Source organism: Coenobita brevimanus, chromosome 21 (assembly GCF_032717465.1).
Source record: "Coenobita brevimanus isolate Jiangsu-jjx chromosome 21, ASM3271746v2, whole genome shotgun sequence".
Taxonomy (NCBI): domain Eukaryota; kingdom Metazoa; phylum Arthropoda; class Malacostraca; order Decapoda; family Coenobitidae; genus Coenobita; species Coenobita brevimanus.
In genome coordinates this window covers 23,384,455-23,409,165 of record NC_136974.1, presented here as the reverse complement: position 1 = coordinate 23,409,165, position 24,711 = coordinate 23,384,455, and positions in this window count along the sequence as shown.

Sequence of the window (24,711 nt, the reverse complement as noted above, 5' to 3'; positions counted from 1 at the left end):
AAGATGTAGTGATGATGAGGGTGGTAATGATTTGATTTTATATAAAGACGAAAGATTTACTGATGATGATGATGATGATGATGGTGATGATGATGATGATGATGATGACGATAATAATAATGATGCCTGTAATAGTGATGCAGAGATATAGGACTGAATGATGATGATGATGATGAGAGATACAGGACTGAGTGATGATGATGATGAGAGATACAGGACTGAGTGATGATGATGATGATGATGACGATGACTGTATTTGTGATATAGAAATATAGGATTGAGTGGTGATGATGATGATGATAATGATGACTGTAAAAGTGATACAGAGATATAGGACTGGGTAATGATGATGATGATGATGATCGTGATGATGATGGCGATGACTAACAGTGATGCAATGTCTAAGATGGAGTGTTAATGAATATGATGATTGTGATGACTGTAATAGTGATGCAGAGATATAGGATTGAGTGGTGATGATGATGATGATGATGCCGATGACTGTAACGATGATGCAGATACAGTATCTAAGATGGAATGATAATGGTAATGATGATGGTGATGATTGCAATAGTGATGCAGAGATAAAGGATTGAGTGGTGATGATGATGGCGATGACTGTAACAGCGATGCAGATATCTAAGATGGTGTGACAACGATAATGATGATGGTGATGATTGTAATAGTGATTCAGAGATATAAGACTGAGTGTTGATGATGATGATGGTGATGACTGATAAGAATGACGAGATACAAATGAATACAAAGGAAAGCAAACAGTAATAGACCTTATGGTCTTTTCAAGGCTGTTTCTTACGGAATAGACTATGACTACGAGATCCACTTCTACATGCTGAAGGACAAGGATAGTAAAGCAAGAAAGCTCCCCCAGCCTCCAAACCCACCAGGAAAAAGTGAAAAGGACCACCATGCGGTATGGAAAATCTGATTTGGAAATTTCATAGGAAAGCCTGAAAAGAAAAAGTTACACAATAATACTGTAATCTATAAGCCACCAGTTTAAATGACCTGAAAGAGAAAATAATTAAGTAAAACGAGTAATCAAATAAATAAATAACTAAGGCCTGACATTATGTACGGGTATGTTGAATGGGAGTCTGTAGACACTGTGGAAATTGCACAATGTGGATGTTCAGGGGTGGTGCGGCAGCCTTACCCAGCACTTTTAAGATAGGCAGCAGTCAATCAGGCCCCAGTTCCATTCACTCCACTGTGACAAGGAACTTTCCCATGTGGGACCAGTATACAAGTTACCTCCTGAAGCAGCGGCCCTGGTACATTAAAAAAGATCCCGATGGTGGTCAATTAACTATCAGGGAACCTCAGTGATCCACAGCCCATTACAGGTCGAAAGTAAGAGTAGTGACCGTTAACTCAAGGCTAACTGTGTAGATCCTAGTCTGTGCTTATATTGCTTTATATGTATTAAACGAATTGATAAATATATTATGACGTAAAGCAAAGCTATTCACGGGTATGTTAAATTTGCCGGGTGTCTTGTAGACAAGAGGAGAACGAACTTCCTCATAGCTGGTAAAAGTAATTCTATTCCAGATATTTATGACTCTGTTGAAGAAGAAGTATTTTGCTTCATGGGACTGGAAACACTTTCCTATAGTTTTGTAGCCATTACTTCACAGAAGTATGTTATTCAGGAGTGAACAAACTTAGCTGGGGGTCAGAAAACAGATACTTATCTAAGTGATATTTAAAGGTTAGTACTGTATCGCAGTTTACTACATTTGTGGGCAATTTGTTCCATATACTGTATATAGATATATAGATAAATATATTCATTCATTCATTCATTGCCAGACGCCATGTATCCCAAACGGGGTGGCCAAGGGCTTAGAGTTAATTGCTTTACAGGGAGGGGCATATATATATATATATATATATATATATATATATATATATATATATATATATATATACTGTATATATATACATCTCACGAGAACGGTAATATATATCGACCTAATTCTTCATGCATTAGGTCCCAAAGTCCAGGAAATGTCAGAAAAATACCAAGCAAAAAAATTGGCTGTCTCATGCGATGCGAAGGAACGAAATTGTCGGATATCGCGACAATTGAAAATATTCGATTTTTTTTTCGACTTTTTGGTGTGAGTTGGTCATTGTGGGCTCAGTAACAATATGGACACAAAAATTATGATATTTGCTAACATTTCGTGATGGAAAGGCTATTAGTAAGTCCTCAAATTTTTAAGGAAAAGCAGTAGTATATATATATATATATATATATATATATATATATATATATATATATATATATATATATATCAGCAGCAGCAGCCGTTTGAGTGTCCATTGCAGGACTGGCCTATCCCGACCAAAGTCGGGACGATACAGCCAATGTAGTCTCTACCATGTGGATTAAGCTGTCTGGTAGAGACTGTATGTAGGGTGAGAAGTGCTTGTAAGTGTAATTGTAGTGTTGGAGTGGCTTTGGATGTGTGTGTAGTCTGTATACCAAATGTAATTGTCCCGCGCAAGCCGAATGGGTGCAAGCATACTTTATAGTAAGCGACACTGGTTCAAGCACAGCACCCCTTGCGTCCACCAAAGTAGTAAGTGGCCGGGTGAACACTCCCAAAGTTTGTTACCCTGGCGGTGCGTGAACCCTGGTCCACACATGTACGAAAATGCACACTCTACCACTGTACCACAGAGGCTCGATATATATATATATATATATATATATATATATATATATATATATATATATATATATATATATATATATATATATATATACAGAGTGGGCCCAACGTTACTTTACCATAATATTAGTTTATTAACACAATTATATTTAAAACTAAATATAGTGTACACCAAAAATACTTCAACTGAATGAAGTGTTCATCCACTAAAAAAATTAACTTCACTCTTTTAGCGAGTTAAAATATGACACACTGGACGATAGATCTGAAAAGAAACTCTTGAGCTAATGTACCAGGTTGGTATCCCTGATCAGCTGAGGCTTAGGTCCGTATTCATAGTGGCATCGAAGGCTTCGTAGCACTGCTTTTTATGCAATTTGTTTTGCCTATAATTATCAGTCTTCTACGCTACTTAGAGAGTTTATCAACATAAATTTCAAAAATTTTTAAAACCAGGATTTTGTTGTGTAACGTGCAGAATAAATCGCTATGTAAGAAGTGTTACGAAAGAACCATGAACCACTTTGAATGAGTCCTAGGTCTGAGTACTCCGTTGTGTGTAATGGCAGCTTTGTCATTTTGGCGAGGAAATCCCAATTTCTAGCACACTAAAACATCATTTACGGTATTTTACACATTTATGAAACTGTGGCTGGCGTGTTATCATGCCTTATTATTTAAATTAGTACGTGCTTTTTAGTGTGCTGAATACCTAATGAAACAAGAGTGCCACACTGCACGCCTTCTTCTTGCTACTGAATTAAGGGAAAAATGCAATGAGTCCTTGATTACAGCCGAAGTTCATTAATTTCATCTAGTGGCATTTTAATAATTTTATTGCTTTTTCCTTTAACTTAATGACATTATTAATAGGTAATACTAAGGCTCACCATATTTTCCAATACATTTCTTTGTGTCGAATAGCATACTGTAGTGGTTAATTCTTGTCATAGCTTTACATTAATGGTTGAGATTGCCAATCTGTCCCTGGTGAAAGTAATGTCGAAGTATAACTAAATAATATAAACCTAGTCCTACAATAGGCTGTGATGCAGGATCTTGGGTGTGAATGAGGATAAAAGGCAGGCCCTATAAAAAGCTTGGCTCCAGTTACAGATTTCCAGTAAAAATACGTATAGTATTAAACGACAGGAGATAAAAAAAAAAAAAAAAAAAAGGAAACAGCTGATAAGGGAGAACGGATATTAAAGACTCGTACTAAGGAGGGAATAATAAAACAAAATTCTTCTAGTGGAAGGCTGTAGATGTAAAAAAGAACATGAGGCTGCTCAGAGATGAGATACTGTAGTATAGATCCTTGGAAATGGATGTGTTTAGTTGAGTTTATCTTCAAGCCATTTTACAATTGCTTATGGTGGCTGTCACTGTATCACAACGCATCTAACAACCTAGGATAGCCTACGGTGGGTGCCAAGCAGAATAAAAGCACTTTGATTATTATATTACCTAGTGGATTAATGCTTTGCGACTTTCCTCCGAGCATTATGTCTATTACTATGAATTATTCATTATACATGACACGAAGCTACGGGAGTTATACTACATCTGGAGAGAGAGAGAGAGAGAGAGAGATGGGGAGGGGGGGGGTTATAGTGGAAGGTGGAGAATCAGGTGTACCAACTATTACCTCGTATTCACGTCTTCTGTGCCCATGATACTTGGAAAGGGTATCGAAGCATGGGGTGCCGATAGTTATTTTAATGGGTGTACATCAATCAGATTAAAAACAAAGCAAATAAAAAGTTCAAAATGGCCTCCTTCTTCCCATAAACATAATTGGCACCATTTACACACAGCGTGACAAATTCTTCTCAGCTCATGATAATTTTTCAGGTTGTCAAATTCCGTTGTTATTCTTTTTTTCTGTTCTTGAAGACTCCTAGGTTCTGTCTTCTAAACCTTCTCTTTGATCATCCCCAAAACTGCGAAGTCACATGGCATTAGGTCAGGCGACCTTGGATGCCACTCAACAGTACCCCTTCTTCCAACCAACGTGTCGAAAGTGCTACCGAGAAAATATCGCACATTCCTACCATTGTGAGGAGGTGCATCATCTTGCATTCTAATTATTTCATTGAAAAAATAAATAAATAAATAAAGCTCAAATGCATATGCAACCTGAAATATAACTGTGTTTTAGTTGTACTATTACTGTGTTAATCAGATTAAATTACTGTAAGGTAAAGTAACTTTTGGCACAAACTGTACATTATTTCTATTCTATCTATCTATTTATATACAATATATATATATATATATATATATATATATATATATATATATATATATATATATATATATATATATATATATATATATATATAATATATGACACTGTGGCAGTCCAGACATGAGCGCTTCCGCATGCCCGTGTAGCACGGGGGAAGGCTTGGGGAGGTAGCACAATGGGTACAACTTCGTTTGAGCATTTGCCGTACAAGCATCTGTAAATTATGCAAGGGAGGCAGGATTCATTCTTACTTTTAGGGAGATAGGTCGGTTTTATATATATATATATATATATATATATATATATATATATATATATATATATATATATATATATATATATATATATATATATTGCCAGACCCTCAATCCCGTTCGGGGTGGCCACAAACAAATCGCCTCCACGTCGCCCTGTCCCCCGCCATTTCACTGCCCCGCTCCCAACTCACACCCTCCCCTCTCATATACCCCTCCACCCCATCCCTCCATCTCATCCTCGGCCTCCCCGTCCCTCTTCCCCCCTCCAACTCACTCACATACACTCTCTTCGTCAGTCTCTCACCCTTCATCCTCTCCACATGGCCAAACCACCTCAGTGTATTCCTCCTAACGTTTCCTGTCACATCCGCATCCACACCACAACGCTTCTTTATATTCTCATTTGTCAGCCTGTCTCTCCATGTGACTCCACAGGCTCCTCGTAAATAACTCATTTCCACTGCTCTCTTGATTTGTGTCCTTCCAGCAACGATCAAGCTTCACTTCCATACGTTAGAGTTGGTATCACAATACTGTCATGTAGTAACTTTTTCACTTCCATGCTCACTTCCCTGCTTCTTATCACTGCTCTCAAGGAACAAGCAACCTTTCTTCCCTGCTGTACCCTTTCAAGCACTTCACCCTCCAAACCTCCATCCTTACTCATCACACTACCCAAGTACTTAAACGTACTCACATTTTCCAATTCCTCACCATCCAACCTCGCTGTACATTCACTGACTTCACCTCTCTCAAAGACCATCACTTTACTCATCCCTACATTCACCTTTAGATTCCGTTTCTTACACACTCTCCCAAACTCATCCACCAAGCCTTGCAGCTCCCCTTCGTCTTCACTCAACAACACAGTATCATCTGCAAACAACAGTACAGGAGTTTCCAAACACTACCCTCTCTCACCAGGGCTACTCCAACATCCACTACCCTACCTTGTACCTCTTTTATTACCCCATCCATGTACAGACTGAACAACCATGGAGACATGACACATCCCTGTTTCAATCCAACCTTCAAAGAGAAACATTCACTCAGTTCACCATCCACACGCACTGCAGCCTTAGCATCATCATACATACTCTTCACAGCATTCGACAACTTCCCATCTACTCCATATATTCTTAATACTTTCCATAATCCTTGTCTATCCACTCTGTCATATGCTTTCTCCAAATCCATGAAAGCCGCATGCAACTTCTTTCCCTTCTCTAGAAACTTTTCCACTAAAGATCTAAGAATGGATATCTGATCTACACAACCTCTTCCCTTCCTAAAGCCTCCCTGTTCTTCTCCAACTAATTTCTCTGTTATATATATATATATATATATATATATATATATACTGTAGATAGATAGATAGATTGATTGATAGATTGATAGATAAATAGATATAATAACATCTATCAATATTACATTTTTGCCCTTCATGCATGTCATTTTCTTCACTTTGGAAAAGCCATCTAAATGCAAGTAATTAATTTATACATATACTGATGGACAGATGATACGTAATGACTGCAATGCTACACGCTGTCCAACTTTATGACAGGGAGAGTGATGTGGAAATTAGCAGCTTATGCATTATGATGTTAAAGCTCGGATATTATGTTAAAGCGGCGGATATTAAACTGAGGGCTGCCTCTATCCTGTTGGAAATTAGTCTGGATTAAAGGGCGCCTGTATTACAGATATTATATTGCTATTGTGATTGTCACAGACACGGGCGGTTTTCAATGGTTTGGTTGGGCTCTCTATCTGTCAGCCGGTCTATTTGGCTGTATGTTGGCAAGATTATGAAAAAGCTATTGGATGGAATTTGACCGTAATTGGAATGTTGATGGTGGATCACCACAGAGACAATGATTAAATTTTGCGGTAAAATGTTATAGGTCATCATATGACAAGGGCAAGGTCAACTGAAACAATTTTGATAACGCAGACCAATATTAGCAGAAACGTTCAGCGTCAGGAAAGTATGAATTATTCAACTTTGAGAACAACTGGTCACAGGTAAATGTCACACGACAATGTTAATTTCTCGATCAGCTCCAGTAGTGTTCATAAGACCAGGATTGAGTTGTTGGGACGAATTAAGGCTAAGAAAGGATGAAGGTGCTAAATACAGCTTCATTCATTTTAGATGCAATGAACTAAAAAAAAAATAAAAATCCTTATGGTGTTTCCCCCAGATCTGTCCAGTAACTTTGCGTCTTCCCTTTTTGGTCCTCCTTTTTTACACTCAGATTGACTTTTTTGTTTACTCCTCTGAAAAAGCTGAACTCGCTGCCCAGTGTTTTGCCACTAACTAATTTCGATGATTCGTGTGTTGCTGCTCTGTCTACTCTCCCCTCTGAATTTCTCATACCTGATATTAGAATTTCATCGGAAATTGTACTGCCCGTCCTTTCTAGAACAAATAGGCTAGTTGTAGGGCACACAATTGTCCTGCTGTTTTAAAAGAACGTGCTCCCATGTTATCTACTTTCGCGTTGTCAAATAGCTCCTTTCGTTCTTGCTGAACTTTGATTTCGCTCAGACATTTCCGAAGGAAGGTGGCCGCACCCATTCTTCAAACTGTCGCCCACTTACTTTCATATCTTATATTTCTGAAGTCTGAGAGTATATCGAATTGTTCTCTTCCTCTCGAAACCTTGTATTGGACTCCCAGAATAGGCTCTGACAAAGACTCTTTACTGGTAATCTTCTTATATTTCTTTCAAATTTCTGATCATTCACCTTTCGGGATTTCAATTATGGTTTGTATTGCACTTAGCATCTCAATGGTCTTCAGGAATTGGTCAGAAATCTTTTTGATTAGAAACTGCCCCCTTATGGTTCTATTTTCCTTTCTGTTCCTCCATCTCATTCTCTTTTATTCATTCTATAGTTTTTGTTGTAGACTGCAGCTCTTCATCGATGGCATTCAGTGGTGCTGTTCCTTTGTGTTCTGTATTTTCACGAGCTCATCTTCTTTTAAAAATTTTCTTTCTGAGCTGTACATTTGTCTCTATTCATTAGCACACTAACGACTCCATCCTTTACTTTGCCAACAGCTTCCCATCAAAAACGAGTAAAAGAATCAAGTGACGAGGCTTTCGCATACATGATTCTGATTCGTTTTAAAGTTCTGAGTGGGACAAAAGAATGCGTTTGCTTTAATGGTGCCGAAATTCACCTACTCTGTCATTCTTGCCGATAAGACCTTCCAAATGACTTCAGAAACACTACTCAGTCCCTTGATTTCACATTTTCTTGTCACGGAATGGTTATGTTACATCTGTTACAAAACCATTATGTGTGCTAAATCTACTACTGGATCTAGAGCATTACTCAGTTGTTGACTTGTTCGCCCATTTGTTAACTACCAGTAAAGTGCGCTTTGTGAGCGCATGACGAGGAAGCGTGCATGCGTTTGTACATACGCCGTAGCATTTATCACACAGTGTTCAACTCTCTTCTTCTGACTTGCCGTGTCAACGAACTGCGTTCGGTAAACGCTTAGCTATATCGGATGATAACACCCACAAACGGGGCGATTATTCTTGCTGATTTCACCCCCTAAACATAGAAAAACATTTATGTAACATTATCAGCGTAATATCCGATATTTAAATGTTAGAATTCATGCAAGAAATTATAGTGTTACATCAGGAAATCTTTCAAAATTCAATATCAGTGGAGCATGTCAATTGAAGCGCTTGGGTACATTCCCTTGGAAAGCGGGGATTCCAAGGTGTTTCTTTGGTCTCATGAGTAATTATATAGCTAAAAACAAAATGTATTGAATGTATCTACTGCTTGGTGAAAGAATCTCTTCTCTATCTCACACAGTTTGGGGCGTGTCGTGTCAGGCCTGGTCGGGTCGTGTTGGGCCGCTAATTCCTCAGTAGGGGACGATACAGCCTGTGTATCTCTACCAAGCTTAGGCTGTCTGGTAGAGACTGTATGTAGGGTGAGAGATGCTTGTAAGTGTGATTGTAATGTTGGAGTGGCTTTGGATGTGTGTGTATTCGGCCCTCGCAAGCCAGCTGGGTGCAAGCATACTTTATAGGATGCGACACTGGTTCAACCACAGCACTCCGTATGTCCGCCAAAGCAGTACGTGGCCGGGTGAACACTCCTAAAGTTTATTACCCTGGAGGAGCGTGAACCCTGGTTCTCCTATGTCTGAAAACGCACACTTTACCACTGTACCACAGAGGCTCCATATCTATCTATCTATCTATCTATATCTATCTATCTATCTATATCTGTCTATCTATCTATCTATCTATCTATATCTATCTATCTATCTATCTATCTATCTATATCTATCTATCTATCTATCTATATATATATATATATGTGTGTGTGTGTGTGTGTATGTATATAAATAGAGAGAGAGAGAGAGAGAGAGAGAGAGAGAGAGAGCCAGACAGACTGACAGACAGATGGATAGATGGATATCTATATCTATCTATCTCTCTCTCTCTCTCTCTCTCTCTCTATCTATCTATCTATCTATCTATCTATCTATCTATCTATCTATCTATATATATATATATATATATATATATATATATATATATATATATATATATATATATATATATATGTGTATATATATACAGTATAGAGAGAGAGAGATATGGATATATATATATACACATACACAGTATAGATAGATAGATAGATGGATAGATGTATATTTGGATATATATATATATATATATATATATATATATATATATATATATATATATATATATATATATATATATATATATATATATATGTGTGTGTGTGTGTGTGTGTGTGAGTATTATTCTTTCACTTGATGAATTCACTCCACGAGGAAAACAAGCACTTATAAAGTAAATCAGTAGCACAAATAAACAAGCTTTTAAAAATTACAAATTGTTAAACTAAAAAAAAAAAAGTCCGAACAGTCACAAGAGGAACTGTCTAAATCATATGAATGTGACGGAAAACTTAAAAAATTATAAAGAGTATATTCATATACCTTGACGTGACACGATCATAGAAGCGACTATTTGTTAGAATGACCGGTGGATAACGCGAATCTTGTAGCTGCCTCTGTGTGTGTGTGTGTGTGTGTGTGTGTGTGTGTGTGTGTGTGTGTGTGTGTGTGTGTGTGTGTGTGTGTGTGTGTGTGTGTGTGTGTGTGTGTGTGTGTGTGTGTGTGTGTGCTTAGTTACTATGGAATACAGTTGAATAATCGATAAAAATTAAATAAAATTTCCTATATCAGTATTTTTATGTACCCTAAGTCAGCAAAGAGTTTCCTTTAAATCAAGGCTTTCTTTTTAATACACAAGCATCTCCCAGTACTCTGTCCATCCCTCTGTCAATAGAGATCTTCGAACGCAAGGCGCAGCCTGCTACATATTAGCTACTGTAACGAAACCACAATATACCACACATACTAACACTCCCACAACTCCACACCACACCCCATCACACCTCACCACATCATACCACACAAGGGCATTAATTGAGTCGCCGTCTAGTACTACTGTGTTTGTTTAATATGTCAGAAGTATTTCTTGCCAATATCCGTTATTTACTGACAAAGTTTTATATATTTATGTTCTTACTTATGATATTTTGGAACATGCTGTTTAGGTACGCTAGAGGATACTAGCAATGTTTTCGAACATGATTTTTAGCATCTAAGTTTCTTGACTTTTTTTTTTTTATCAGGCCTCCACTCGACAATTTTATTTAGCTTGAGTCAGATCTCTCTTAAAGTAAATAAAATCGTTTGGAGCCGTCAAAAGTAGTATAAATGACGTTCTCAGGCTGAAGAGGTTGGTGTAAGTTCGTGGATTATCCTCAACGCATGCACCAGTATTCTAATATCCCTTGCTGAGCTTCATGTTGCGGTTCCAGGAATCTATATCCGGGTTTTTGTACTGGAATTGTAAGGGAGAACAAAACAAAAGTACAATTGCGCTATACTTCCACGAACAACTATTTGTTTTCTAATATTGGATGAGTTACGAGGTTCTTATAATTTTCTGAAATGTAGTTAGACTCTCTCTCTCTCTCTCTCTCTCTCTCTCTCTCTCTCTCTCTCTCTCATGGAGGGTGAGAGGGAGGCAGTTGTTTTGTTGGGGGAAGTAACCCTGGTCTGTCTGTCCAAGCAGACCAATCGATCGTAGGCAAGGTGTTGCCCCTGCAGAGGGATCTCGTGCAGTGAACGATATTCCCTTGCAACAGACAATGCCTCCTGGGTAAGAGTGTGGAAGTTTAGTTCACAGATGGATGTCGCCTTTGCATCTCTTCATCCAGTTAATAGGGGCCCCAAAGTAGGCTCCACTTCATTCCGTAATTTGGTTTTATCGTTACCATTCAGCGTTCTACGAGGTTTCCTTGGCTACAGAAAATCATAGGTTTGTCACTTAGTGTAGCTACCTGAGGTAAAAAGAAAATTAATAAAAAATTGACAGGAAGGATGGATGAAGTAAGAAGAGAGGAGGGTAGATAAAACAGAACATGATAAAGGTGAAGGAAAACGTAGGCAGCACTACATCAAATGTGTGGATGGTGGTATCCACAACCTACCACCTTGAGTGGGAGTAAATTTACAACAGTACTAATTTGCAAGGCCAAGTAATTAGCAACCCCTCATAAGTTCTACATTTAGGTACAACAAATGCAGAGTCTCAGGCTGTCTAACCCGTGTATCATTGCTACAGAAAAGCCTAATAGAGATCCGGGATTCGTCAAAGCGCACTTAACCACCGAGGTCTATCGGATCATTCAGCAAGAACTCTCTCCGATGGTCAGATAAGATGAGAAAAATGAATAGACTAGGCAAACAATGCTGCAAAACATTTTGTTTTTAATGTCGTATTCAGTCTACCACTTATATTTGTAATATTCTTACATAACAACATTTACCATGTCATTTAGCTTCCCATTTTTGCTAACATTATAAAAGTTCGTCATTTCATTGCAAACTGTCACATACCATAAATTATACGACAGATTCTTTCATTCTATGGTGACAATTTTTTGCAAGCCAGATCATGCTACATAATACAACAGTGGTTCTCAAACTTTTCGATACTGTGACCCCACTCCCCCAAAGTGCGATAACATGCATAGCCGCCACCTACATCTTCCTCAGTAGATGCAGGCAGAGGAATATTGTTCGAATGAGCATGTTGGCTAGATTTGATCTCTTTGGGTAATTAAAATAGACCAGCGGTGCATGCATGTAAATTAACACTCAAATATGACTTTCAATCCCAAGGCAAGGTTAATATTGCATTTTTACCACTTAGCGGGACATCAGTGATTGTGTCACATAGTTAAAACAGAGGCCATTTTCATGTGTAACTAATTATGCTGCTCCTGTCAACTCTGGTACTGCAGAGGGACACCTTCATCTGGTGGCACTGATATGACCAGGCGTGAAGCTGTCTCGCAATATAAACTTCCCTCAGACCCCTCTCTATCCCCGGCTGGAGGGTGGTGGACTGAAGAATACCAGCTTTGTGCTTTCAGTCCAATAGGTTCACTTACAGACTTGCCTTGGGTTGCAACTACTACTACTGTTAGGTAAAGCGCTTCTTTTATATCTTCGCCTTGCAAAAGAGAATAACAATCACTGAGATATCATATTAACTATTTTATGGTTGTATCCCCCAAATTAGGCAAGCTCCTCTCTCAGGATGTCTTTGATAATGAATCACTTTCAAATTCCATGAATGCAGCTTGTATTGGCTACAAGTATACCCTACCTGAAATGGACAAATAATGAATTCTCCGCTAATTTTGCCTTAGGAAAATGATAAAATTTCATCCCTAATGAATCTATATACCTACATTTACTCTATGGCTCCCACTTTGCCCATGAGGTTGAACCGTCGCCCCCAGTTTGGGAGTCACTGTCATACAGTCTTTCACTCCGTGCTGATATTCTATCCTAAGCCATCATGCAGTCTTCTAGTCTGTCCTGACACCAAAACTACCCTTCACTTAATCCACCAAAAAAGTGAGGGAAAGTTAAGGAACAGTGCAAGAATACATGACAAATAACACACACACACACACACACACACACACACACACACACACACACACACACACACACACACACACACACACACACACACACACACACACACACACACACACACACACACACACACACACACACACACACACACACACACACACTACATATTTCCCTTTGCTGATTTAACACAACTATATACGTATCTCGATCCTACAGTATTTCCTGCACTTATCCACTCTTCATTATGTAGGAGAGAGAGAGAGAGAGAGAGAGAGAAAGAGAGAGAGTTACTCTTGTTGCACCTCACCTGCTTTAATATGGAAGGAAACGTTATTAGAATAATGTGGTGTGTGTTTAATATTGTTGTAGCCTCGTATAATATTATACTTACTTTTTTGTTTCTACCTATAGTACTGACTGGCGGATCGACTATTTGTATTATGCAACGAAGAAGCCAGCAAAATGTTCCCTCCAAGAAAAAAATAACAAAACAAGATAACAAGGAGCCAAATTCAAGATCCGTTCATTTCGAGATTCCTGGACACACTGTATTTGAAAGACTGGAGATCTTTGGCAATAGGAAATACAGGCACAGGGAGATAGTTCCAGAGCTGACCCGTTTCATACATGAAGGACTGGGAAGAACGGTTAACTCTTGCATTAGAGAGCTGGACATAAAAGGGATGAAAGTTTGTTGCTAGACGGGTGATAACGCGCACGCCGTAATGGTGGAGGGACGCAAGCAGAAAGTTCAGAGATGCAGTGACCATTGAAAAGAGACAAAAATGCAACAGCGCGGCAAAGAGACAGAGGTTGAAGGAAGCCAGAAAGAAGAGGAGGTTTGTTAGTTATTTTCTACCACCCTCGGATATTTTTTTTTTTTTAGTCATATTCATGAACTCGTTTACATGTCCGTGATCAGAAAGTTATAAATAGAGACTGCAGCCCATTTTTATTTTATTTTATTTTTTTTCCTCGGCAGGTCATCGTTAATTATTACGTAACTCAAGAAAACAGCATTTTTTTTTTCTTAGCACCAACTATACCGGTACTTCTGTTTATTCAGCCAGTATGAAGCTTCATTACATCCTCTGCCTTACCGACCACATATTTTCTCAAACCACATCCCTGTTCATATTGTTCCAAGCTACACATTCCATCCTCATCCATCTTTTACATATTGTTTTGGATACTGGTTGTGTTCCAGTAAGTGAGATGCTGAAGTTAGGTACTTTTTGCCCTAAACTGAGCAGAAAATATTACATCAATATACTGTAGATACAAGTCTCAACTGCTATAGAGCTGCAGTCATTGTGGGGAAAATGGTCTGTCATAATTCAGCAATGAGGTCATCAGTAACTGTAGCTTCGTAATAGTTACGAATTGGAGAGATGTTGATATAACATTTAAAAAGTAAGCCAGCTCACGAAATGCATCCTGAATTCAGTAACCCAAGTCCTGAGACACCTTGCTTGACAGGCCATCCTCTACTCAGGCTTGTTCCGTCCTCTAATATCCTCTCAAACCATTCCCCTTTATTCTCTCCCAAGCTACTCCCCTCCCATTTTCTATCAAGCCTTCCCAGGTCCCACTTTCTCTACATCCATTTCCTCTCCCAGTTTCCTTCAGGCTACATCTACTGCATTTTCTCGCAAGCGCCTCCCATACTTTCTCCCAAAACCATTCCCAGATTATCGAAAGCCATTCCCATCTTCTATTTTTTTTTTCCCCAAGCCTTTCATCCCTATTTTTTCTCAAGCTAACAAACCTATCTTTTTTCCACCTAACTTACCCCCTCTCCCATTTACTCCCAGGCCTTCCCTCATCCCAAATTTCCCTCAGTCAGTCATACTGTTCTTCATACTTTTCCAGTTTCTCCTAAACCGTCCCTCCACACACACACACACACACACACACACACACACACACACACACACACACACACACACACCAATATATCATGTACCAGGTATTCCCTTCCAACTGCGACTACTACACACACACACACACATACACCGCTCGCTGGTGCAGTGGTAACGCTCTAGCTTGCCAACTGGTGGACGGGAGTTCGCGCCTCGCTCAGGTTGCGAAAAGTTTCACTGACGAAGTGGGTAGTTAATGTCCCCCTTGAGCAAGGGGACGGGTGTTTGCGTGTGTGAAGGTCACAGCCTTGCCCTTAGATCGGACTATATGAGCTCTCAGCTCCCTTCCGGGAAGGCAAAAGCTGACCATCACGACCAAGAGTGATCCTGACCGACCCGGTGAATTACACACACGCACGCACGCACGCGCGCACACACACACACACACACACACACACACACACACACACACTGTTAGATCCACCTTATTTTTATTTTTTTTTTATCTAACGTATATTTTGTGAGACGAGAAGTGCTGGACTGTGTAGCGTCACCTCGAAAATGCATCGAGACTTCAGCAGCTTTTTGCATATAGTTAGAAATGCTGAGTGAAGAGCTTTTGATGCACTGTTCCATATATCCTTTTTAGGTTACCATTCTGTATATTCTATTCTATTACTGTATGTCGGTCGCTGAATCAATAAAGCTTGATTTATACTCCCGCTAATAACAGACGGGCTTTGCACAGATAAGGAGAGTTTTCGTACATCTTTGGTCAGATGTTGCATTCATTTACATCCTTGCTACGTGAGGTTTCCCTACACAGGGTTAAAGTCATCTGGTGATATTGTTAGCCAGGGAAATAAAATGATCTGATGATGATGATATAAAAAGGTCATCAAAGTGAAATGATTAAAATTCAGTCAGTTGGCATCAGACCTGATCATACAATGGTTCAGAACTACTACGCACATACAAACATCCGGTAATGTTACTAAGATGTCACTCGTTTAATTTTACACTCAAACTCGCTATGCAAAAGACTGATAATGTTTTACTTGACGTGTGTGTGTGTGTGTGTGTGTGTGTGTGTGTGTGTGTGTGTGTGTGTGTGTGTGTTAACAAAATAACTGACGCAAATTTCATCCAGTATTAACCAAACTTAGTGCAGGAGTTCAGGGTTAACCAAGAGTTGACCCATTGTCATTTAGAACATTATGTCGAAAGTCAGTGTCACAAAGTTTGGCTAAAGGTTGGTTAACGATGTAAACATGCACCTTTCCTATTTAAGTCGAAATTGGTGGAAAGAGTCAGGTCAAGACAAACGCAAAGCATTATAGCTATGAGAACATAGCTATGAGTAAAATAGGTTTTTAACATAAACTTGCTACATCCAAAGAATTTTATATTCTTGGGGGAGTTTTCTTCTTGAGTATGAGTTTATGAAGGCCATACCTAACCTTCCCCAGCTCAAACACTCTCCTAACCACGTTGCATTTTCTTGTACAAATTCTTTCAATAGATTCTCGGACCATAACAAAACTAAAATAATGACAAGGAAAGTCACTCAGTAAGTGCAGCAGCCACGATCACCAGCTGGACTAAGGACCGAATACCTGACTTTGCCCTGTGACTTTGACCTTCCAGAGATTACTTTAAAATTCGAAATACTGCATTCTTGTACACCCTTAACCGTTTCATCAACTTTGGTTCAAATATTGAGAAATTTGAATTGGCCATCTGAATTAAACACTTGACCTTTTCCTGCGACGTTGATCTTTGATGGGCTATTTCATATTTTAGGAGCGCAGATGATGCTGTGTTGTTTTGCTGATAGTGAATTGTATCATAGCAGACCAATTCAACGATGAAATCTGCAGGTAAATATAGGAGGGATATAATGTTACTCTATTACTGAGAGAGAGAGAGAGAGAGAGAGAGAGAGAGAGAGAGAGAGAGAGAGAGAGTAATGCAGTAATTAGTAAAGAGGCTACTAAGAATAGTAGTAATAATGCTGCCGAAGTACCCTCTCTGCATGATGTTTATTTTTTAATGTTCCTTCTAACGACACAGTTATTTCATTTTACGGAATCTCATGTTTTAAAGATAGACTGTGGAGTGTTTTCATTCTGATGGTTCTAAAGAGGAGTTATTTCGTTGCGAATGGCTAAATTTTAACCTGAAGTCCTCAGGATCTCAGGCCTTCTTCACCGTCTTGGAAAACGCGGTAAAAAAAACTTTTAATGGGTCAGCCAAAGTAGATTAATAGAGTTGGGATAGTTGTGGGGAAAATATTTGTTGAGGAGGAAATGGAAGTTTAAAGACAGAGAAATAGAGTTTGGTTAGTTGGGGGGGAAAGTTTATTGAGGAAAAAAAATGGAAGTTGAGAGAGAGAGAGAGAGAGAGAGAGAGAGAGAGAGAGTGATGATGGCTGCCAGTGACTTCTGTTTTCTTTCATTTCTCGTGCTTCGCGTCCCTCTGTTCCACTTTGCATTCATTTTCGTTATATTTTTGTCTGCCTTATTTCCTGGTTTTATTAATTTTTATAATTATGTCTTAAAGTTTCCTTATGGTATTCTTTCCTGGGTAAAGCTGTTCTTTCTTTCTTCCTTCCCTCTCTCTCTCTCTCTCTCTCTCCTTTTGATTTCGCCTTTTCTTTTCTTTCTTGGTTATCTTATTCCTCTGATCTGTGTTCCTCATTCTCCCTAGTGTCGCGTGTCTCTTCCTTTTTCATTCTTTCTCTCGTACTCTTTGCTTATTTGTTTTAGCTATTTCTTAACTTCTAGAATTCCCGTATTCATCTTTTCCTGTTCATCTTTACTCATTTACTTTTTCTTTATACTTCTTTCGCCTCCTTTCGTCTCCTCTCTGCCATTGTTTTATTCTTCCTGGCTACTTTTGTCTTTTCCTTTTTCTTTTTCTTTACTTGTTGCCAGCCTCGAGGTATCGTTTTCAATTTGTCTGTCTGTCTGTGTATCTGTTAGCACGAAAACTTTGCAACCGCTCAAGATATCATCATAAAAATTTTACAGGTGTATAGAAGGGATGGAAAGCTCCTACGAGTTCGAAATTGGTGAAAATAGGTCAAGGTCAAGGTCATATTCCGAACGGCTCGAGGCTGGTGTGATTTCCCACTTGGATGGGCCTCTAGTCTTCTTTTATTTTTGTTTGTTTCTTCTTCATTGCTCTTTGTTTGTCCTTCATTCTCTATTTTTTACATTTACTTCTTTTCTATTTCCGTAAAACGTTCGTTTTATCCGTTTCTCACTATTATTATTTTTTCTCTCCCTCCCTCCTTTCCTCCCTCCCTCCCTCCCTCCCTTCCCCCTTACTCTCTGTCTCTCTCTCTGATATTCGTCGCCTTTACCCACGCATAAAAATATCTCAAATACCATCCTACATTTTCCGCGCCACTGGCTGAGATTAAAGACGCTGCAGGCCGTGTCATCAACATTCCTACCCACTGACGCCATCTCTCACTCGCTGACATAATTTCCTCACCATTGACATCATCGCCCTCACTCCCTGACATCATTTTTCCACTGACGTCATGTCCTCCACTTAATGACATTTTCCCCAGTCCTTGACATCACCCCCTCATTCTTTAACATTTCCCTCACAGTGACATCATCTACCCCACTAGTACATCTCCCACTCACTGACATCTACTTAACTGACATTCCCCTCACCCCCTGCTATCATCTCCCTCGCTCCTCTGAGCAAGTCTCGGAGATGGGGAGGGGAGGTGGGGAGGAGGAAGAGAAGTTATCCAGGGAGGAATATGTCATGTCTGGAATCTATCCATGTTATGTCCAGGGAGGAATTTATCCAGGGGGAATATGTCCATGGGGATATTTGTCCAGGGGGGAATATATCCAGTAGGAATTTTGTTCAGAGGCCGATTATGTCATGGGGGAATTTGCCCAGGGAGGAAATTGTTCAGGGGAAATTAGTACACGGTGGAATTATGTCCAGGTGTAAATTTGTTCAGAGGTGGATATGTCCAGGGACCGGAAGAATATATCCAGGAATGGAAGATATCTGAGGGGGAATTATTCAGGGGGAAATAGGTGCGGGGGCAAGTATATCCAGGAGGAATATATTCGAGGGAATGTAGCAAGAGGTACGAATATCCAGGGGAGAAAATGTCCAGGGGGGAATACGTTCGAGGGGAAGTAACAATAGGGACGAATAACAAGGGGAGAAAATATCTGTCTTAGAGTATAAAGGAGCCCCACGCTCACCAGAAGACTGTACTGAGGCTATATATATATATATATATATATATATATATATATATATATATATATATATATATATATATATATATATATAGATATATATAGTATATATATATATATATATATATATATATATATATATATATATATATATATATATATATATATATATATATATATATATATATATATCCCAGAAAGGTTACTGTGGGTCTTAGTATACAGTGTTAACAGTGTAGAACACTGGGCGCTTCACTTTTTAACTGTTGGATTATAACAGGCTAAAACAGTCATTTCTCATCTTTGTCGGGCCACACGAAATGGTTGGTGACCTAGTTTTGTGTAGCCATTGTGGGGCTTGTATCCTCTGTGAGTTTACTAGGAGGGCTAATGAGAGAGAGAGAGAGAGAGAGAGAGAGAGAGAGAGAGAGAGAGAGAGAGAGAGAGAGAGAGAGAGAGAAAGAGAGAGAGAGAGAGAGAGAGGGAGAGAGAGAGAGGACATTGGAATGATATTAGCTGTGGGTGGTTGTGAGTGGGTTATGAAGGTAGAGCTTTAAAGGTGAGTGTCAGTAAACCACCTTTCATCCCTGCCCACCCTAATTTAAGCAGAGGCCAAGGAGGTGGGTGGCGATGAATGTGTTGAAATAGGAAATGATGCATGATGAAAATGGTGAACTTAATGCGGAGCGTGCCATTTCCTTTTTGAGTGGTTAGTGAAAGGTGAGTTTTGTGGTGATTGCTTTCTCCTACCTGAGTGATGTTTGACAGCCTTCGATAAGGTAATCACCATCGTACTAAAGTGATTAAGTTGGCTGGGGCAGAAACTAGCTTAGTAGGAAGATGTTTAGTGGAAACACCTATGAAACCACACCACTATTCATAGTTAAATTAGTCACTTACCGACCTCAAGTGTCACCTTTCATTCACATTATTCCCCACGTCTCTACGTATTCCCTTCAAAACGATAACGCATTTGTTTAATTTGTTCCTGTTATTTTCAGACAGATTTACTTAATTGTGGTGGATTTCCTGTAGTGGATTCCATGCAGAAGACTATAGACAACCTTTTCGTCTCGATAAGTCTCACTTTCAAGTCATGCGGATCAGCTCTATTCCTGTGTAGGCAGTTACTTCCTTTCCTCCATATTCAGACACCAGCAGATCACCTCAGGTCTATTTTAGTCGTTTTAGATCCTTTGTGGTAGTTCCAAATGTTTTCAGGTTCATGAAAGCAACTTATATAAAAACAGACCGAATCAAGATATGTTCTTGTTGGTACGTACATTATCTAAAATAATTCCGACTGGAGCTGCGTTTTTTGATTTATGGATTTTTAAAATGATCATCACATCACAGTAGAACTGGGTCGGCGCATAGGTTAAAGCAAGGGGGGAAGGGAAGGAGTCGTGAGAGTAACTCATTATGAGTCAGGATTTCTGAGTGTGCAATTTAATTGGAAGAATACACAAGTGTACCGCCCTCTGTCAATTACCGAGATCAGGAAGCTCACAGATCCATATGATTTACTAACTTTAAAATGCTTTCTTCTATCCTTTCTAAACGACTCTAGACACGCCTGAGCATTATATGTCGGCTAGTAGCTCTAGGAGTGGTTCCCAAAACTTTTTTTCTGAGCTGCACTTTCGTCATCGAAATTTATTCCATCCACACCAAATTTTCTGTCGATAAGAAATACGTTCGAAAACAATTAAATCCCAACGAGTGCTTTAGAAATAAAAGAACACAACTACATTATAATATGATCAGAAGACATCTAGAAAGTAAAAAACAGCGCAGCTACATAAAAACAAATTATTCATTCACAAAATAAACAAATTTAGTAAGAAGTGTGAGCTTCTTTTTGTGCAATAACCTCATTTATATTAGGTCTAATTTGAGGTAAACTCCCATCTCCTCAGCAGCATAAATATGATTTTCTCGTTTCTGGTCTTTCATAATTATCAGAGCTGAAAAAATCCCTCTTTATAACAATATGTCGTGGAAAAATGTATAACAATGGATAATGCCTTTGAAGACTTGTGTGGATACCATGTCTGGTTATCTAAAAAGAGCCCGTTGGCATAATTCCTTGTTTCATTTTCAAGGTGTAATCACTCGAAATGCATGCAGTTTCCTTCTCATTCATTGTCAGATCCAGACAGTTGCGATTCGCAAAGGACCTCTAACCTAGCCGATTATTTGCTGTAGACAGCTATGGGAGATACTGATCAGTCCTTCCTACCAGTGTTGCAAGGTGTTCCTGTATGAGACAGCGCAGTTCAGTGCTAGATTTGAAACTTTTTACCATCGGGTCCATTTCTGGAATATGTGACATCGTTCTTCTGAGCCAGTGATTACTTTCTATGTGCTTAATTTATGGTAAATATAGGAAGGAACACAATGGTATTATTGAGAGAGAGAGAGAGAGAGAGAGAGAGAGAGAGAGAGAGGGGGGGATAAAACAGTAATTAGTGAGCAGGCTATGTAAAAATAATAATAATAATAATGCTGTCGAAGTAGCCAAGTGGCCTTGTCCCTTTCTGCATAATGTTTTTTTATTATCTTCCTTCCAACGTCACACTGTATTTTCATCTCAGGGAATCCCATGTTTTAAAGAAAGACTGTCGAGTGTCTTCATTCAGATGGTTCTTAAGAGGAGTTATCTCTTTGCGAATGGCTAAATTTTAACCCGAAGTCCTCAGGATTTCAGGCCTCCTTCAACGTCTTGGAAAACGTGGAAGAAAACTTATAATGGGTCAGCCAAAGTAGACTAATAGAGTTGGGTTAGTTGGGGGGAAATGTTTGTTGAGGAGGAAATGGAAGTTTAGAGAAAGAGTAATAAAGATGGATTAGATGGGGGGAAAAGTTTGTTGGGAATAAAATGGAAGTTTAGGGAGAGAGAGAGAGAGAGAGAGAGAGAGAGAGAGAGAGTTTAAGTGATGATGATAGCACTCAGTGACTTATGTTTTCTTTCATTTCTCTTCCTTCGCGTTCCTCTGCTCCACTTCACACTTTTTTTCCTTATATTTTCCGTCTGTCCTATTTTCTTACATTATCCATTTTTAGAAATTAGTTTCTGCAGTTAGGTTATAATTATGTCTTAAAGTTTCATTCTTGTATTCTTTCCTGGGTAAAGTTGTTCTTTCTTCCTTCCCTCTCCATTTTCCCTTTTATGTCTGCCTGTCTGTCTGTCTGTCTGTTTCTCTCTCTCTCTCTCTCTCCTTTTGATTTCGTCTTTTCTTTATTGTCTAACTTATTCCCCTGATCTGTGTTTCTTCTCTCTCTCTCTCTCTCTCCTTTTGATTTCGTCTTTTCTTTATTGTCTAACTTATTCCCCTGATCTGTGTTTCTTCTCTCTCTCTCTCTCTCTCTCTCTCTCTCTCTCTCTCTCTCTCTCTCTCTCTCCTTTTGATTTCGTCTTTTCTCTATTGTCTAACTTATTCCCTTGATCTGTGTTCCTCTTTCTCCTTAGTGTCTAGTTTTCCCTTTTCATTCATTCTTTCTTTCGTACTCTTACTTCTGCGTTTTACTTTTTAATCTCTCAAGTTCCCGTGTTCATCTTTCGCTGTTCATCTTTTTTCATTTATTTTTTCTTTATTCGTCTTTCTTCTCACCTTTATTTTATTCTTCCTATCTACTTACGCATTTTTCTCTCTCTCTTTCCCTGTCCGTCTTCCGCTGTTTTTGTTTCTTCTTTTTTTTCCATGTCCTTAGTTCTTCTTTTAACCCTTTCTTCTTTTTTTTCTGCGTTTTATTCTCATTTCTTAAGCTATTATTGAGTAACATTCGCTTTACCAGTTTCTCCATATTTATTTTTCTTTTTCATCTCTCTCTCTCTCTCTCTCTCTCTCTCTCTCTCTCTGACATTCTCCGCCTTTACCTACGCATAGAAAATAAGTCAAATACCATCCTTCATTTTCCGCGCCACTGGCCGAGATTAAAGACGCTGCAGGTCATGTCATCAACATTCCTACCCACTGACGCCATCTCTCACTCGCTGACATTATTTCCTCCCCAGTGATATCATCGCCCTCACTCCCTGACATCATTTTTCCACTGACGTCATGTCCTCCACTTAATGACATTTTCCCCAGTCCTTGACATCACCCCCCTCATTCTTTAACATCATTTCCCTCACAATGGCATCATCTACCCCACTAGTACATCTCCCACTCACGACATCTACTTAACTGACATGCCCCCCCACCCGTGATATCATCTCCCTCACTCCTCTGACCCAGTCTCGGAGGTGGGGAGGGGAGGAGGGAGAAAATTTATCCAGGGGAGAATATGTCATGTCTGGAATCTATCCATGGGATGTTATGTCCAGGGAGGAATTTATCCAGGGGGAATATGTCCATGGGGATACTTGTCCAGGGGGGAATATATCCAGTAGGAATTTTGTTCGGAGGCCGATTATGTCATGGGGGAATTTATCGAGGGGGAATTTGCCCAGGGAGGAAATTGTTCAGGGGGAAATAGTTCATGGTGGAATATGTCCAGGTGGAAATTTGTCAGAGGAGGATCTTTCCAAGGACGGGAGAACTTACCTAGGAGCTGAGTATATCTGAGGAGGAATTTATTCAGGTAGGGGAGGGGAACAGATGCGGGGACAAATTTATCCAGCGGGGAAATGTGTTCGAGGGAATGTAGCAAAAGCGACGAATATCCATGGGAGAAAATGTCCAGGGCAAAATATGTTAGAGGGGAAGTAACAAGAGGGACGAATGACAAGGGGAGAAAATGCCTGTCTTGGAGTATAAATGGCCAACATGCACACCATAAACAAGACTGCACTGAGGCCAAAAAAAAAAAAAAAAAAAAAAAAAAAAAAAAACAGAAAGCTTACCGTAGGTCTTTGCATACAGTGTCAAACAATATAGAACATTGGGCGCTGTCACTTTTTAACTGGTGGATTATAACAAGCTAAAACAGTCAATGCTCATCTTTGTAGAACCTCACGAAATGATTGGTAACCTAGTTTTGTGTAACCTCCTTCGAGTTCATATTCACTGTGAGTTTACTAGGAGGGTTAATGAGAGAGAAAGAGAGAGAGAGAGAGAGAGAGAGAGAGAGAGAGAGAGAGAGAGAGAGAGAGAGAGAGAGGGCATTGTGGGTGGTGGTGAGTGGGTTATGAAGGTAGAGCTTTAAAGGTGAGTGTCAGTAAACCGCCTTACTTCCCAGGCTACCCTACTTTAAGCAGATGTCAAGGAGGTGGGTGGCGAGGAATGTGTTGGAGTAGGAAATAATTACGTGATGAAAATGGTGAGTTTAATGGGGAACGTGCCTTTTCCATATTTAGTGGTGCGTAAAAGGTGAGTTTTGAGGCGACTACTTCTGCCAAGTGA